At 32.9% G+C, this 18,288-nt stretch overlaps 2 long non-coding RNA genes across 3 annotated transcripts; both read right to left on the bottom strand.

The window, feature by feature from the left end:
- Nucleotides 1–958: 958 nt before the first annotated feature.
- Nucleotides 959–2,555, bottom strand: LOC118680367 (uncharacterized). The gene is made up of 3 exons (XR_004975890.2): nucleotides 2,218–2,555; nucleotides 2,076–2,155; nucleotides 959–1,459 (listed from the first exon to the last, which is right to left on the bottom strand). It is a non-coding gene; the product is annotated as an uncharacterized lncRNA (long non-coding RNA).
- A 9,417-nt stretch (nucleotides 2,556–11,972) lies between these two features.
- LOC138857419 (uncharacterized) lies at nucleotides 11,973–17,332 on the bottom strand. Of its 2 annotated transcripts, none has more exons than XR_011396490.1 (5): nucleotides 13,908–17,332; nucleotides 13,744–13,839; nucleotides 13,429–13,676; nucleotides 12,731–13,249; nucleotides 11,973–12,469 (listed from the first exon to the last, which is right to left on the bottom strand). It is a non-coding gene; the product is annotated as an uncharacterized lncRNA (long non-coding RNA). The 2 variants fall into 2 exon arrangements; XR_011396491.1 differs by having other exon boundaries at nucleotides 11,974–12,469; nucleotides 13,453–13,676.
- Nucleotides 17,333–18,288: the final 956 nt, after the last annotated feature.

Here is an 18,288-nt window from a genome sequence, read left to right as displayed (position 1 = left end):
CCAAGGGATTACCATATTTTCCTGCCCATGGCGAACGCGCTTGATGGTGAGAAGTTGGCCTCAAGAGAGGCCTGTGAAAATTGGCTCTCCGAGTTTTTTGGCAATAGGGACGCAGTCTTCTACGAGAGGGGTATAATGAAGTTGGCATCTCGTTGGCAACAAGTTTACGAACAAAACGGCGCATATCTGACTTAAATCGGACAAATGTACACAAAGTTATCGTCTTTTGAAAAATCAATAAAAAACCAAACGAACTTTTTACTTTACCTAAATATATTTTTTATTTTTATAACAATGTATACCTTTTTTGAGTCACTGCACCATTTTTAAAATTTTTTGTCTTAGTTTGCAAATTTTGTTACTTTTTTTGTTGTACCACAAAAGTGCAGTGTCTTTGTTATTATATACATATCTTTTGTTTACTCAATTTTTATACTCTCGCAACCTGTTGCTACAGAGTATAATAGTTTTGTTCACCTAACGGTTGTTTGTATCACCTAAAACTAATCGAGTTAGATATAGGGTTATATATATATAAATGATCAGGATGAAGAAACGAGTTGAAATCCGGGTGACTTTCTGTCCGTCCGTCCGTCCGTGCAAGCTGTAACTTGAGTAAAAATTGAGATATCTTTATGAAACTTGGTACGCATGTTTCTTGGTACCATAAGACGGTTGGTATTGCAGATGGGCATAAACGGATCACTGCCACGTCCACAAAACGCTATTGATCAAACACAAATAAATTGCCATATCTAAGTTTCACAATAATATACAAGACCGTTATTTGGTATACAGGATCACATTAGGGAGGAGCATCTGCACCCTTAGTTATGGCAATTTATTAAAAAATAAATTAATTAAATTAAATTTTTTTAAAAGTGTAAGTGGTCCCGCCCCTAATAAGTTTAATGTGCATATCTACTAAACCGCTATAGCTATAATAACAAAATTCAGTGAGAACAAATGTTTTTAGCTTCTGTTTCGTTGTCACCACTATAATTATTTATTGTATTTCTTAACACAGTTTTTTGTAAAAATCCGAAGGTGCCTTTCAGTAAGGCTCGAAGGACCATGAATATTTTAGATACTTGCACAAAACATCGTAAATAAAAATGTCCGACGCTACAAATGTTCTGGCCGAAAACAAGAGGCGGAGAGGATCCAAAAATCACGTGCTGCGTTGTTGAATTGCATAAGCATTGATGCGGTGACCGCGATGGTTCACGTATAAAGTTGCAACTTTCGTGCCAGCTGTTCAATCGGATCCGTTTAAGCGAACGCAGATTTAGCGATGGTCCCGTTCTTTTTGTTAGGTGACTTCGTGCATGTTGTTCTCAGAGGTTGAGAGTGGTGGTGTCGTCGTATGGGGTGAAATTCCTTAAGTGTTCGCAGGTGTGGTGTATTTCATTAGGGTGAGCCAGTTTTTCCCGAGTAGAGTGGTGTACTTGGAGGAAGTCTATGGTTAAATAATTCGGTCAAAATTTCATTTGTAAGTATGTATGTATGTATGTATTTAATACACATGTACGAATAAAAAGCTATTTATGCTTATCAGTTATTTTAATATAAATACATATACATTAATAAGCATTCTCAAAGATCTATTAACAGAACTAGAAAATAGTCATATGACAGTCACAGGAAAAAAGTTTTTCAGCACGCAGAACAAAGTTTCTATCATTTTTTAAGAGCCTTGTGCAAAAACTGATGTAAACAAACGTATGTGTGTGAGTGTGTGTGAGTTTGCATATCTCTTTAACACATGGGTATTCGGAATTGATTCACTATATATCTATACTAATCACTCTCATGTCTTTTTCTGAGTCATTGCTGACCATAAATCTATCAAAGCAGAAAATTGTCAGTTATAATTGAAGCGTTATCATAGCTGCAATTTGTCAGTTATGACTGTAAGTCTATCATAAGTGAAAAATTCTTTTGCGCAGAGATTTTTATTTCTGTAATAAGTTCAAAACTTTCAATTAAAATTAGTTATAATAATATACATAAATATAAAAAAAGAGTGTAACACAAATATAATTAAATAAAAAATTATAGAATGAAATTTTCACTTGTTTTTATGCTTGCTCCTCCCAAAAGCTCTGCTGTACGTGTTTCTTTATGTCATGAATATTTTGGAATTTAAAAATGCCTAGATGAAAATGAAAAGTAACTAAAGAAATACATTTTATTTTAAACTTAATAATAACTTACGTATATTATATTTGAAAACTCCTTCGTTATTTATTTATTTTTAATAAAACGAAAGTTATTACACAGAAGCACGCAACAGTTTTGGTTTATCGCACGAAATATAGTTACATAAGTATTTCACAACTTCTCGAAACTTTTATGGAAATGTATGCTGTCGACGTATACCGAATTTGCTTTTAGAAAAATTGTAAACACTGACAGTCATTTTACTGTTCATTTGACTGTCAGTACGGACATAATAAATGTGAGTTGTTTCAGCAGCTTCTTGTAGGGATGCCACACACATGCATTCAACATTTATCAATACGAACATTTTTAGCATTGAGTTGCACATTTAAAAACAACCGATATCACACACACATTTATGTAGATAAGATAGATTTGATATATAAGCGATTGTAAGATTAAAAATAAATGAAATTATTATGTTTACGTCAAAATTTTTAAATTTGCGAAATTACTTACTTTTCTTGGCTATCCATTTCTTTATTTTGCTTTGTTTATTTTTATAAAATAAATGTTTGACAGTAGAATGATTTTTACTTCATATGGTGACCTTTTTAAGCTTTTTTCTTATGAGTTCAAGCAAGAATAATCTTCCAAAATAAACCTCACAAGCAACATCACAAAGAAGTTGTAAGGTTTTCTGGATTATTATATAAAAGTCCCAATTTCATGGCTACACACATATCTTTACTTCTAATTCCAACAACTTAACGCTTTATTACTCAGGTTACATATCCGAGCTTACAACTTCTTACTGATGAAAATCTAAATTTTTTGATATTTCTGACAGTTGTAAGATGGACTAGTCGTAGAAAGCTAAAATTAATTAAAAGACGAGAAGGCCCCATATATATTTATAACATAATTTATAAATTTTTGTAAGATTTGTTTTAATTTTATGATATAAAATATTTGGTTAGGATGATGATGTGAAAATTTAATGAACTTTTAATTATTTAAAAACATTAATTTATGAGTTACTAATCCATTAATCGTGATTATGATTTTAAGTTACTTAAGTCAAATATCTAAGCGTAGCTCCCAATCGCATATTTGGCGTAATAGCTTCTCGCATTACTGTTTCTTGTTTTATTATTGATCTTTTGCAGCCCACCCTAATAAAAGTAAATCGTTTTCCGATGATGAAACGACACGCTGTGAGTGCTTTTATTTTCGCAGAAGCACCTGGTGGATTTCACCACAGCTAGTTCGGAAGGAGAAATTTTAACAGTGGAGCGTGAACAGAGCTGAGCGTTGAACGAAAATTATGCTCAGAAGTATAAAATGTTATTACAGACGTACATATGTTAGCCCTTCGGCTTATATTTTTATACGTTTATATGTAATCACATGTATTGATATGAAATTCCTTTTGGGAATATCTATGATAGACTATTACATTTTATTATAAATATACTATTTTAAAACAACATTTCTAGACAATGTAAAAATATGACCTAATTTTTAAATATGTCTTATGTTTGACAATATAATATACTTTCATATACACTTGCAGTCAAAAAACGAACAACCAAATTTAATTCAAATAAAATCACATGAGCAATTTGTTTATAAAGTTAGAATATTATGGCCATTTTTGTTTGTTTGGCTATATAATGTAAATTAGCTATCCACAATAATTGTTCTTGAAAATGGTTTTTATAACAACACAAATGTTCCATGATATTCAGAAATAATTAACAGATAACAATAACAACAAAGTTAATTTAAAGCGACTAAATCATTTTCACCACTAACGGTATAAATATAGACTACACAATACGCTCTTTTAATAACGAGTCGTTCCACCAGTTCTAAAATCTTTATCAATTGCATTTTATTTGTTGGCTTCTGTTTAGCAACTTTACACTTCGTTATGTGTCATAAGTGCTCAATAGGGGTTAAATCGGTCAAAATTCCAGGCCAATCCAAGCAATGTATTCCTAGATCGTAGATGTATTGGTCAACTAAAAATAAAATAAAAATAAAATATCTTATACAAGATTTATTTCCAATCAAAACTTACCTATTTTGGACGATGGCATTACGCTGAGTCATCTTGGAAAATAAGGCAATTAGTTTCGACAATTAAATCCACTTGGTAAAATTTTGCACTTTCGCCATTATAGAAGGTGCACTTTTGAAGCGGTCACTTAAATTTATTCCCCCAGTTGTCTGTTATCTCTGTTGACTTACGACGACGACCTGATCCCATTTTACGGTCCAACACATCACTATTATCTTTTTTTTTTGTATAGGACGAACAGTAGTTGAATAGCCACAACCAATACTATCTGCTGTTTGCCGAGAAGATAACTTTTCTTCGTCTAATGCCAATATGGACATTTTTTGGTCACCCGTTAATTTTTCTGATTATTTGGCATTTTGCACAACTTTTCAAATACACAACCAAAACACGAATATGACTGAACATTGTGTAACCCAATTTCAACAAAAAATAATTTATTTCTTAGTGGCTATTAAGTGGATCTAGTAGACATTTTTTCAAATTTATAGTTATATATAGCTGAAGATAGCCTACAAAAGTGGTGGTGGGATTTTATTGACCGCATGTGTATTTATATGTATATGGTATATGTATGTACAAAACATACTATCATAATATGCTTACAAACTTAATATATAACAATAGCAATTTATATAAATCCTATATTTTATCATTTAACACTTATATACGCATGTATCATCCACATATGTATGTACACCTTCAAGCATTCAAATCATGACATTATCCCAGTTACCATGTTTATGCTTCTTTTCTACCCGGTTATATTCTACACGGGTAAAGCCTATAAGAATAAACGGTAAATATTCTACTAGAAGTGAATTCTGAATGGAGTTGATTTGAGGGTTGCCACACGAAACTGTTTTCATTTCAAAATGTTTTTATACTCTAGCAACATGTTGCTACAGAGGATATTAGTTTTGTTCTAACGGTTGTTTGCATCACCTAAAGCTATTTGAGATATATATTGAGTTGTATATATTATATAAATGATCAGGATGACGAGACGAGTTGAAATCCGGATGACTGTCAATCTGTCCTTCCGTCCGTCTGTGCAAGGATAACTTGAGTAAAAATTAAGATATCTTGATGAAGCTTGGTACACATGTTCCTTGGCGAAAAAGTAAGAACAAGTTCGTAGATGGCGTAATCGGACTACTGCCACGCCCACATAACGCCATTACTAAATAAAGATACAAAACTCAAATTTGTCACATGGAATCACATTGAGGAGAGCCACCGGTGGTTTAAATGTAGGCGTGGCCCCGCCCCCTAATACGCTTAATATACATTTATATCTCTCAAACCAATAAAGCTAAATCACCCAGATTTGCACAGGTCAAATTTTTTCAACCCTTGTTACTATATCCATATAACGGTTTTGTTAAAAACTACTAAAGTTGTGTGATAAATCAATATTTAAATGCGTCAGACGCATTAAGGAGCCGCTAGCACCGTCCACTTTTAGGTGAAATCACATATCTCTCACGTGCTTGACCGATTTCAACCAAATTCGGTATATAATATAATTCTGCCTATCCCATGTTACAGTGCCACATTCGGACTACAACCACGTCTACTTCCTATATAACACAATTTTAAATTCCTTTTGATTCTTTAACATTCTAGTATCTAAATAAATCACCAATTAATATAGCGGGATAAAATTTTGCACAAATAGGGCCTCGGAACCTTATGAATAAAAATTGTTCATATCGAACCAAAACTGTACAAGCCCTTAGGTACCGAATTAATGGACACCAAAGCCTATTGCGATCTTTTTATCAAATCAATCTTTTATATATATAATTGAAATTTGGAGAGAATCTTTTCTTGATAATAGTATGCCTGTCTGTCAAAAATGGATTCAATCGGATCAATAATTCCATACATACCTAATAGACAAATTTCGAGTTTCCGGCTGATTTTTTACCGCATATGTGGATTATTTTATTGAAATTGAAAATATGTGTTTCTTAAATAATAATGTATGCTTGTGCTTGAAATTAATATAATTGGATAAAAACTTGCTTTAGTCCCCATATAGCTTATTTGATTGTAATCCAATCACGACTTCATCCAATAGTGAATGTTGAATTCTTGCGCTTTAATATAAAGTTTTCATAACACCTTAAGGGGTTTATCCAGCTTTGATCCGCGCAAGTTGCAAGAGTATAAAATATTATGCTCGAACTTAGACCATCCTTACTTGTTAATATTAATGCTCTGAACACAAAGATGACGGCACGACACGTCTGCACGACAGCTAAATTTTCTGGTCGGCAAATGTCGTCTTGAAGCCAGCTTCTATAACATTTTGAAGACGGCTGCGACATATCAAACAGCTGATGTACAAAATTTCATTGTTGCCTTTACTAAAACCTTTAACTTCAATGGAAATTAAATGTTTTGTACAAAGTGAAATTTTTTGTCTAAAAAAATAAGCAAACATATCGATACATTGTTTTAAATTATTAATTGTTATTACAAATAATATATCAGTGCTATTTTATGGTTCTATTGGTAGAATAACATTAGATTTGTTAGAGCTTTGAATAATTTTACATATCACATATTGGTGGCAACACTACAACTGCCCATAGTCGGCAAAATTAGAACTGGTTTTAATTTAACAACAGAGACAACTTCAAGCCAGCTGACGTGAAGTGGTGCTGCTTTTAAATAACTGATTTTCAGATGCTGACTGTCGCTTGTCGTCGTCTATGTGCACTTAACAAACAGTAGCTACCCTGCAAGACGGGTATCTGCTAGCAAACGTGTTAACGACTAGTTATTGTTCACTTATGCATACGTTAAACTAAACTTATTTTTGTTTAGAAAGTGGGAAAAAAGTAACACATCGCCATTCGATGCTTAATGGTTTTCTCGCTCTATCCAATTGCAATTAAGGCATGCTGTCTCGTTCTATGTTACCTCTTATATGCGTACCTTGTTTGTTACGTTTTGGTTAACAGAATGACACACATTGGTTGTCAAATCTGTTTACAGCATGGATAAAATGATCCGAAGCTTCTCTCTTTGCTTTTTGGGAGAGCTCATGATCTCATGGTTTTTTTAGCGGCACTGAAAGTAAGTTCATGAGTTACTGAACAGATGACAAGCAAAACAACGAACCCCCACTAAGAATCCCACAGAAATAAATTACGAAATCAGTGCGTTATTTATGAGATCAGATTTTTTAGTGACTTTCACGTGTATTTCTTATCTTTATTGAAAGAGATTTAATAAAGTTTTGGTTTTAAGAAAGAGCGGGTATTTTGTCGCAGAGCTTGTTTCGCTTAGCCAATTGTCAACGTATATACTTATTTTGGTTAGAATTCCCAGCAAATGTTATGTAAACTTGGACTTCTGAATAAATTAGCAAAAGACATTTGTTTATTGAGTATATAAAAAAGAAATAAAGATCATGTTTAGGTTATTTAAAACTTGTGTGTTTTGAAATATTAAAATATCTTGTTAAATTTAGTTTCAAACGTTAATTTTGAAAATCTTTTGTGATTAAAATATACATGTACTTATATTTAGAAGTCATATAGAAAATCTAGCTTGTTAAACTAATTTTAATTATGTATATTTTTCTGTAAAACGGAAACCGAAAAATACCCAAGAAATACATTAAAACATCTCAAAACTTATCTCTTTCCTTAGTGGCACCACTATCAAGTGTTATAAAAAATGTGGACTTTGACAGCGCTCACTCGAATCAAAGAGTTCGGATCATTTTATCCACGGCAAAGATGACATGATGGGAAACTCTTTGTTTCGAGAGAGCGCTCTGTAAGTCTATATTTTTTATAACATTTGTCAATGTTGCCACTGTGGAAAAAATATTTTAGTAAATTATTATTACATTTTTTGGGAGTTTGTAATTTCCACACTACCGCAGAGGTCTACAAAAGGCGCGTTATCGCCTTTAATATCACCCATATACCTTCTCCTTGTTAGGGAAATTGAAAAAACGTCGCGCTCCTACGCACCCAGCCACACACCGATGTTTACATTTTGGCATGTAATGAGATACATATGTTTGTTACGGCTTTAATAACATACTTACAAATTTTATTTTATATAAAAACACTCAACCAAATATTTTATATTTTATTAAAAACAATATCACTTTAACTGTTGCTGCTTCAGCATAAAACTTTCTTATGAAAAATAATGAATTGATTTTGTCAGTTATTTTAATCGGGATTTTATCTGGCAGTTAATTTTTTTGCTTGTCATCTGTTCAGTAGCTCATGAACTCGTGGTTTCTTTAGCAGCACTAAAAGTTCATAAGCTCTCTCAGATAGCAAAGGGAGGATTTTCTTGTCATGTCATCCTTGCACGCATGATCGTACAAAATTGAATTGTCGAAAAATTTACAGAATCTACTAGTTAGCGAATTTGTAGTTGCCAAAATGTTATAGAGGCGATGTTTTGTAAAAAGTCTACTATATAAGGGCAGAGAATGTAAATGAATAGAGAAGGAGCAAATGTTAACTGAAATCTTTTTGAGTACTAATTTGTAATTCCACATGAGGGAACATCGAAAAATATAACTTCGAAAAATAAAAATACACCACGCAATGTGCGAAATGCTATAAATAGACACAACGAATATTCCTATATGAAAAATAGTTGCGCATACCTATTTAGATATATGTTTTCAATTTCTATGATATGAAAAATTTAAATTTTAGTGATAAGCACACATACATTCTTAAATACACGTACGCCGATGCTTGCTTCTTCTTGCCCCGCACAAGCAATGACTTTTGTCCACACTTTTTGCTTTTTGCGAGTTGAACGATCGCAGGCAAGGGGGGATTGGGGCGCACTGCCACATAATTATTTCAGATATATATTTTATTTATCGAATTTAGTTTAAAAACGATTATAGGTATGAATTTATGTGTATTTATATATATATATATATAATATATATTATATTACGAAAATAATTCATAAATGCATCAGTATTTTTCAATACAAATTAAGCAACATAATAATATACTAAGAGTCCTCAGTTAGAACGCCTCTGTGTATGGTGGCAAGCCAACGAAATAACGGCGAGTTCGCGCAGACATTGTGTTGTTGAAAAAAACGAAAAGACGACTTTGTCGACAAACATACATACATACAAACGAGCCCGCATACATATCGACGCCAAATTTTGAGCATCGTCGGGGAGTTGACAAAATTTGTTTGAATCCACAATTTTACGACAATGTCGGTCGGCTATGTTGTCTTGTTTGTCCTTTTTGCTGTGGTTGGCTATTGAAAGTTGACTTATGCTCTTTTGAAATATTGCGGTTACCGATTGGGCTGCATTTTCATAGCGTCGTTTTTAGATAAAATGGGCTAAATTGAGAAACTATGAAATAATGATAATAAGTAAACATATAAAAGTACTATGTGCAGTGTGCTTAGAATATATAGAAGTAGTTAATGATTTCATATGAATGGCAATTTTATATAAATTTTATAATTTAATGCCATAAATAGTGCATAATATGAAAAAAATTTAAATAATATTTCAAATCGCTAAGAGGTCATGTTGCCAATTCTCCTTTCTGAAAGGAACATCAGACAAATTCTTCAATTTCTGATTTTTAGCATCGTTGCGAGTAGGCAGCTTGTGGGCAAAATACAAATGCGAAGGGAATGATAGGATCAGTTGTAAAATTACTGAAATTAAATGAAACTTCTTCAATTTTACTGAATACTTCAAATTCAATTTCATTCATTCATTCATTTTATAAACTTAAATTTCGCATTTGCGTAGGAATTCTATATGAAAACCAAATGTGGCTTACCAGGCGCACAGAAAAAATAGCGCGGCACAGAGTTATGAACGAGCGCACTTTGCTTTGAAGCAGACGCACGTTCCTTTTGAATGAATTTGTTGTCGTTGTAATATGAAATACTTAGAAAATAAGCCGCGAGTTCGCTTGAATATTATTGGCCGATGATAGTGCGTCTACGTTTTTTTTGTCACTTGCGCGAGTGTTTGATTTTTTGCGAAAGACATATTGAGGGACATACATATGTACATATGTGTACATATATGCAAATATATTTGGACATGCGAATGAAGGAAGGCAATTTCAAGAATATTCACATATAGACATATGAACATTGAAGCAAGTAAACAACAATAGCTGTTTCAGTTCACAGATTAGACAAAGTAGCGTGAATATCATCTGTGATGCTGCTTGTATAGCACACTTCCTTATTGCAATGAAATGTTTTGCCTAAGTTCAAATCCTATCATATTTTTATATACTATTTTTTATTTTCATAACTCTTTTTATTAAATGATGATTGAATTCTATTTTCATATTATTTCCCTGATTATTACTATTTTTCTGTCAGAAGTCAATTTCTTTCGTTTTTATTATTTCAATTTTTGTTTATGCGCATATCAAAGAACATCTGTGCATATGCATGTGTATACATTTTGCTTATAGAGTGGTGTAGTTCGTTTCGTACCCTGATAGTTGTGGTGAAATTTTATTTTCCAACTTGCGCGTTTTCGATGTTCCTTCATCGTAATTAACATTTTAGAACAGCTAACATTTGCTCCTTCTCTATAAATCCGTTTCTATATAAACATATTAGCGTATTTGTTACCTATTTGTTAGTTATAAAAAACATATCTGTTACCTCGATTTTCTTCGATATGTTATTTTATTTATTACCCATTCGTTATTTTAGTGTATCGAGTACCTTTTTGTTACCATAACCCATTGTATATGCCTACAAGTAGCCAAATAATCAGCTGTTTTCCTATGTGTGTAAAACAGCCGTGATCACCTGATCAAATCTGCCTTTTTTTTGACACAGAGATGTAAATGAAAGGCTTGTTTGTGAACATGTATTTGTAATGGAGAATATTAATGAAAACTTTCAAGAATATTTTCGAAACAAAAGATTATTATATATTTATTGCTTTTCCTCACAACCTCTGAGCTTGCAATTAGGTGCGTTACCGATCATTTTTGGGTGTTCGGTTCCCCAGGAGATCTATATTCACCCATATAATATATACACTTCTAAAACAATCTACTTTTCATAACAATTGTATCTCGAAAAGATATATACATAAAATCAGGTACATGAATCAGGTTCATGAATATTAATTATTTGAATTGAACAAAAAAGAAATAAATATAAAAAATGAGGTACAATTCAGGAACAATAACAATAATCAAAACAATCTACTAAGTAATAAATAATATTCACAAAATATTCTAAATCACCGTTACACACTAATATATTTGATAAAATTGGAAACATTTAATAACATTTCAATACAAAAAATGATAATACTATGTAAATTTAATCTTTAGTAATTAAAACAACGCAAAAATATTTGAATATGGAATAAAAACATTCTTAAAATTATAAATTTTAAAACAAACACGAAAACACACTAGAGCAGATTTCTGTCATTTGGACGTTTTAGTAGTAGAATAGTGGCTGGCAACCCGTACAAAGTGTGACGTTAGTAGCAGAATATTGGTTGGCAACCCATACCAAGTGTGATTTTAGTAGTAGAATTTTCGAGGCAACCCGTACTAAGTGGGATATTTTTGCGTGTGTATTAGTGAAAATCTTAGGATTAGTTACTTGTAGATTTATACAATGCCATAACCAATTCTAATTATTTTAAATGAAATACTATATTTTTCTATTATTTCGATTTATTTAATTATAAAAATGTGTTTACTTAAACTAAATATTAAAATTAATTAATACCTTATATGTATATATTTAAGTTAAATATACGCATGTACGAGTATATATAATATATTGCAGTTAAATATAAGTATTAACACTACAAAAAGTTAAAATATAGATCTTAGCACTTAAAATGTATGCTGAAACAAGTAAAGTACATCTAAAAATATAATCTTATAAACAATTACTTTTACTACAATTATAAATCTATATGCATAAAAAATATGGTCTGGTTCCTTCATCACGATAATGCACCATGTTACACTACAGTAGTTCTGCGCGGGTTTTTTTTGTCTAAAACTCGACCCTAAAATGATTTAAGCGCCTGATTCATATAAGTATCACAACATTTCAGCCATCATAGCATAGGAATTAACATCGGTGCGACGATTCACATTGGTCATTTGGGCATTGTTCATCTATTTCTCAGATGTTAAACGTTCGCATTCTTTGCGTTTTTTGCATTGCACTCTTATGTGTTGAAATAAAAAATATAAAAAAAAATTAAGCCATTAGGTATAAGTATACATATACAAAAGTATATGCACGTATGTGTGCATATATTTTTAAGTGGCGAACGATATTGATAAGTGAGTTTGAAATGAGATTAATTACTCAGCACTACCACTCAGAAGATACTGAAATATTGGCTTTTAGAATATCTCGAAGCTAGGCACAAGATTTCTTTATTCCTTATGTATATGCAAGGGAATAACTTTTGTGTTGTATTACCTGTAGATAGGCAAACGGTCCGAGAATGGTATCCAGTCCAAATAAGGCTGGTCGCCACATAGTTGCCCAATATCAATGAAAATACAACCGACGTGCCCAATACTTTCTGATATCGGTGTTGTTTTTGAGAGTGCCAGATGTTCATCGATATTTAACGCCTTTGGCAGGTCCGACATGCCATCACCAATACGTTGCAATTCTTTACTAGCGGTGGCAACAATTTATTTTCTGGCGGTGATATGGCGCAACAATAAGACACTCCCACATCTGTGCACGTACGGCTGTGTACGGCTTTCCTTTTGACTGATTTTCTCTTGTCATAGTTGCAGGTCCAGAAATGATGACAAACTTCACACTGTGACAGTACCAGATGACCACAAAACCAATCTACCAATTCTTGTAGTTAAAACCATGGATGCTTCACAAATTGTTTTTCGTAACGTCCAGAAATTTGTTTAATTGGCAACGGTGGCATGGAAATGGAGCAACATTCAATTTAAAATTGTATCATCTTTATACCTGCAACAGAATTATGTTGAAATTGCACATTTAGTTGATTTTATATTAAAATTATAATATTATATATATTATATTATTATTATCAGTTATGATTAAATTATTCATAATTATATATTATTATAATGCCTCTATATGACCTCTGTTATATATAACATCTAGAAGAGTTTTAAATTACTTACTTGTATTCAATAAGCTGTCATTACCTCACATAACAAGCCCAAATGACGATATTCCACGTACAAGCCATAGAGCTGGTGTCCAGGATTCATTTAATTTTCAAACGATTTACGCACAACCTCTATGCCCAACACATGGAATATTTCAATTCGACACATCAAATTCTTAACCTTCTCGACGCCGCACACCCAATATTCCGTTATTTGACGACACATCAATAAAATGGAAAGTGTTGTGTCATTTGAAGACACTTAACAAATACACAAAGTAAATGAATATTTAAATACTTAATTTAAGCATTGCACAGCCACGCTTACCAGTGTAGCACGTTCACACAAACTCTGCGCGACTGTGGACATGCGTTTAGTGATGTGGAAAATCTTTCGCACATTTCAAATGCAAGGCAATACAACCTAAAGGAGGTAGGAAAATGTAAGTAATTGGTCTTTCCAACTTTAAAGCAGAAAATGAGGCAACTTACCTTGGAATCACCACTGGGCAAAAATTGCGATAGGGACACTCCCACTAGATTTCCAGTTCGGGCGACGCATTTTTCTCCGTCCTCTGCAATTATATTTTTTATTTCTTCTTTAGAAACAACATAAAATTCAATTACTTACCTTCTTTATAAACGCCTTTTGATATTACAAAACAAAATAAAATAACATTATATTTAAAAAGCAAATCAAACAAAGCGTTTACCTCAAAAATTGTTTCCAAATAATCATTGTATAAATAGGATTATACAATACAAGTAATGCATTATAGGGCATTATTGATGAAAAATGGAATAGCTTTATGTAGTTGGGAGAGGAGGAAGCGTGTGTACCAGCACAAGGGTCCTCACAGTCGAAAGAACGGGACATGCGTATGTTTGTGCAGATATCCTCACAGTTGGAAGAGGAGGAAGCGTGTATAGCAGCACAAGGGTCCTCACAGTAGGCAGGGCACGAAGCGTGTATACCAGCACGGGTGTCCTCGCAGGTAGATGATCAGGATAAAATTAAACCTGAAACGGATGACTCTCTACAAGAAGGTTCAGAATTGGAAGGTATAATGCATGAAGTGGAGTTGAACCAATGTACAACGAGTGGAGACATAAAGTGGGTAGAGCGGAGCAGTTTAAAGTTGGCTGCTTGCATCGAGTATGGAAAACCGAAAATGGGCAAACCTCCTGGGTACTTAAGGTTGTTCCAAAGGTTAGAATACCTGAAGTTCTTAACGTGCAGTACAAAGGTCCAAGAGGAGGGCACTTGAGAATGACGAAAACTTTGAAGAAATTGAAGCAAACATTTTATTGGTTGTCGTCAATCAGCTATGGAGAGGAATACCAAATATGCTGATTGCAATGTAGCTAAAGGATCAAGGTCCCGGAGTCATGACCAGATGAAACAGTACAATTAGTGTGCGCCAGTTGAGCGAATAGGCGAGGATGAAGATGGTCCATTTCCTAACAACAAATTAGGAAATAGTCATGTTTTGGTAGTCAAGGACCATTTCAACGAATGGTATCACAATTTCTAATCAAGAGGCACATTCACGGGCGCATTCATCAAAAAGTGAGTAACGAGATGATTCGGTGTTCCAATGGAGTTAAGTTCAGATCAAAAATGGAATCTTAAGGCAGCTTTAAGTCAAGGGATGTATCAGAAACTGGGTATCCGGAAAACGGATGGAATTAACTCTACGAAGAGAAGGACGGCTAAGGAAGAACACCAACGCAGAAGACAAGATGGGGGACATAAAAGCTTTGTGTTTGGTACCGCAAATATGTCTTATCGGGACGACCAGACTTAGGTGGAGGGCAGTGTGACGAACATGGATGATGGAACAAAATCGAACCGACGATAAATTGCCAGAAGCAACTAGACAGCGAGTTCGTAGTTGCCAGAATGTTCTAGAGGCGAAGTTTTATTAAAAATGCACTATATAAGAGCTGCCAAATTGTGTATCACACACAGTTCTAGTTATAGTGCAATAATATATTTATTTGCTTTCCTTATTAAAAGTTTTGATAACATCTAAAAAAACCAAGCATTCAATGGTGACATATATAAGTATGTGTGCATGTAAACATAGGTATATGGAAGAGCCTTACGCATATTCTTTGCAAATTTGTCTACGAGCAACATGTGCGAGTTAACGGCAGCCGCCACACAGCAGCTTTACGGTAACTGTAAATAAAATTGTACCTTAAGTTTTGTAATTATGCAGTCACATAAATAAAATCTTAATTAACGTTTTTGATTATTTAAGAATTCGATATGCTTTTTCCATTGGAATAATTCATTCTTATTAAAACATTGCTGGTGGGCCTCACCCGAAGGCATAACAATAATAATTGTAAACAAAAGAAAATTTAACGTTCTGCCGAAATAAGCTAAATAACTAATATAGTAATCGACACTTTCTTTGTTCTAGATTCAATGTGAAGTAGCTTTACGTAGTTTCAGATGTGAAGTAGCTTTACGTAAATAAGAACAAATGGTATAAATAATAGTAAGTTGAAAATAAGGTAAAGGAAAGTGAATTAATTGCCGCTTACAAGAACTTGATTCCGAACGTTCAATTTGTATGGCAGCTATATGATGTAGTGATCTGATCTGACCAATTTCTGTGGAGAATAATTTGTTGCCTTAAGCAATAACTCGTGCCTAATTTCGTGAAGATACCTCGTCAAATAAAAAAATGTTCCATGCAAGCACTTTACTCCGATCGTTCATATGGCAGCTATATGCTATAGTCATCCGATCTATACAATTTCTTCGAAGATTGGATGAATGCTTTAAATAATAATACACGCCAAATTTCATGAAGATACCTCGTCAAATGAAAGAGTTTTCCATACAAACACTTGATTCCGATTGTTCAGTTTATATGGCAGCTATATGCTATAGTGGTCCGATATCGGTCGTTCCGGCAAATGAGCAGCTTCTTGGTAAGAAAAAGACTTGTTCAAAATTTCAGATCGATATCTCAAAAGCTGAGGGACTAGTTCGCGTATATACAGACGGACAGACGGACGGACGGACAGACAGACGGACATGGCTAAATCAATTCAGCTCGTCACGGTGATCATTTATATATATACTTTATATGGTCTCCGACGTTTCCTTCTGGGTGTTACAAACTTCGTGGAAAACTTAATATACCCTGTTCAGGGTATAAAAATGCCCATATTCAAAGGAAAGAAAAAGTAGCCAAAACATTTTTAAAATAGCTCTAAATAGTGAAAACGAGATCTTATTGCTAGACTAATTACTACAACAAATGCTTCTCTCAGATTGGGGGTAGTAGAGTTGCGAAGGCAACTACAGGACAGAGTTGCTTGAGGTGGTCAAGTCACTAGCAGAAGTTTCTGGTAAACAAAAATACTTATTTTACTTAGTTGGAAAGAATCAGATAGTAATGCAATAAGTTTATATATAAGGACGTAGATAATTTGCTGTAACATAAATGAAGAATAAAGTTACACACAAATGATATATTCTCTAAACACGGAACGGTACTTAATTTTGATGCCATTTTGGCACGACTCGATTTCGCTTACGCTGACAAGCGACCAGTTCATATTATTTAGCAAAAACTGAGTATTTTGCGACTGGACAATTATTCAATTATCGAATATTATAATAAGGTTAATGAGAAATTAACCTTGCTGGTTAACAAAAAAATAATGACTTACAGATCGGACAGTGCGGTAACTAAAGAATTATTAAACGCAAAGAATAGACGAGATGCTTTGCGGATATTTATAACAGGTGTAAATGGAAATTTAGCAAATATAATATTTTCATTACCGCCAAGTACTCAACCACCAAACAAAACAAAAATAATAAATAACATTAAAGAGGATAATTTTTTAGATCAAAATCAACTCAGTCAATTATTTTTCTACATGACAGGGTTAATGGCCATAATTTTAAAATACTTGTAATACTTGTAGCATTCCTAAAAATTCGTATTTCCCATGATTTACTGAAAATGCAGTTTTCTCGATGTCCTCAAACTTCATTAAAATTTGGTAAAATCCTGGTTCTAAATTAATTGTGGAGTAAGACTGTGATCCTTCGGAATTTGAAAGTATAACATTTGTATCTGGTATCGGATATTTATCCTAAAGAGTAATTTAATTTAGTTTTTTGACATCCACTTCCATTCTTAATTTTTAAAAGGGTATCAATGATGATGGCATTAACAGAATTTAATGAAAAAAATTTGAATCAAGTAATCAACATACTTAAAAAAGCGTATATAAAAATATCATTAGAAAAGTAAGCCTTTTTGGAAAATGAAGTCGAATTTTTGGGGTATATAGTTGCAAAAGATCTAATTAAAACAGATCCACATAAAGTTGAAGCTATTTGTAACTTTTGATTAGCAAAAATAGTACGACAACTTCGACTTTCCTAGGAATGACTGGATATTATAGGAAATTTATCAAAGATTTCGCAACAATAGCTAAACCATTAAACAAACATTTATGAGGAGCAAATTCACATGTATCCCAGTACATGTAAAGGAAAATAGAAGTTCGATTAAAGCATTTTAGCCTTTAAGAAGTTAAAATATTTACTAACCAACCAAGTAAAATTAACTCAACCAGACTTTAATAAATAATTTATTAAGTCAAGATGGAAAACAAAACAAAAATTTGTCTCTAAAACATTGAATTCCACGAAAAATAATTATGCAACAAATGAGAAAGAACTTTATGCCATAGTCTGGGCATTAAAAACTTTAAGAACTTTTACTTGTATAGATTAAAAAATTTAAAAATACATACATACAGATCAATAACCTTTGACATTCGCAGTATCTTCGAGAAATCCTAATGTAAAAATTAAAAGATGGCACATCTG

The sequence above is a fragment of the Bactrocera oleae genome, chromosome 5 (genome assembly GCF_042242935.1).
Source record: "Bactrocera oleae isolate idBacOlea1 chromosome 5, idBacOlea1, whole genome shotgun sequence".
NCBI lineage: Eukaryota > Metazoa > Arthropoda > Insecta > Diptera > Tephritidae > Bactrocera > Bactrocera oleae.
The sequence above is the reverse complement of the archived record's forward strand: the minus strand, read 5'-3'. Positions and strand labels throughout refer to the sequence as shown.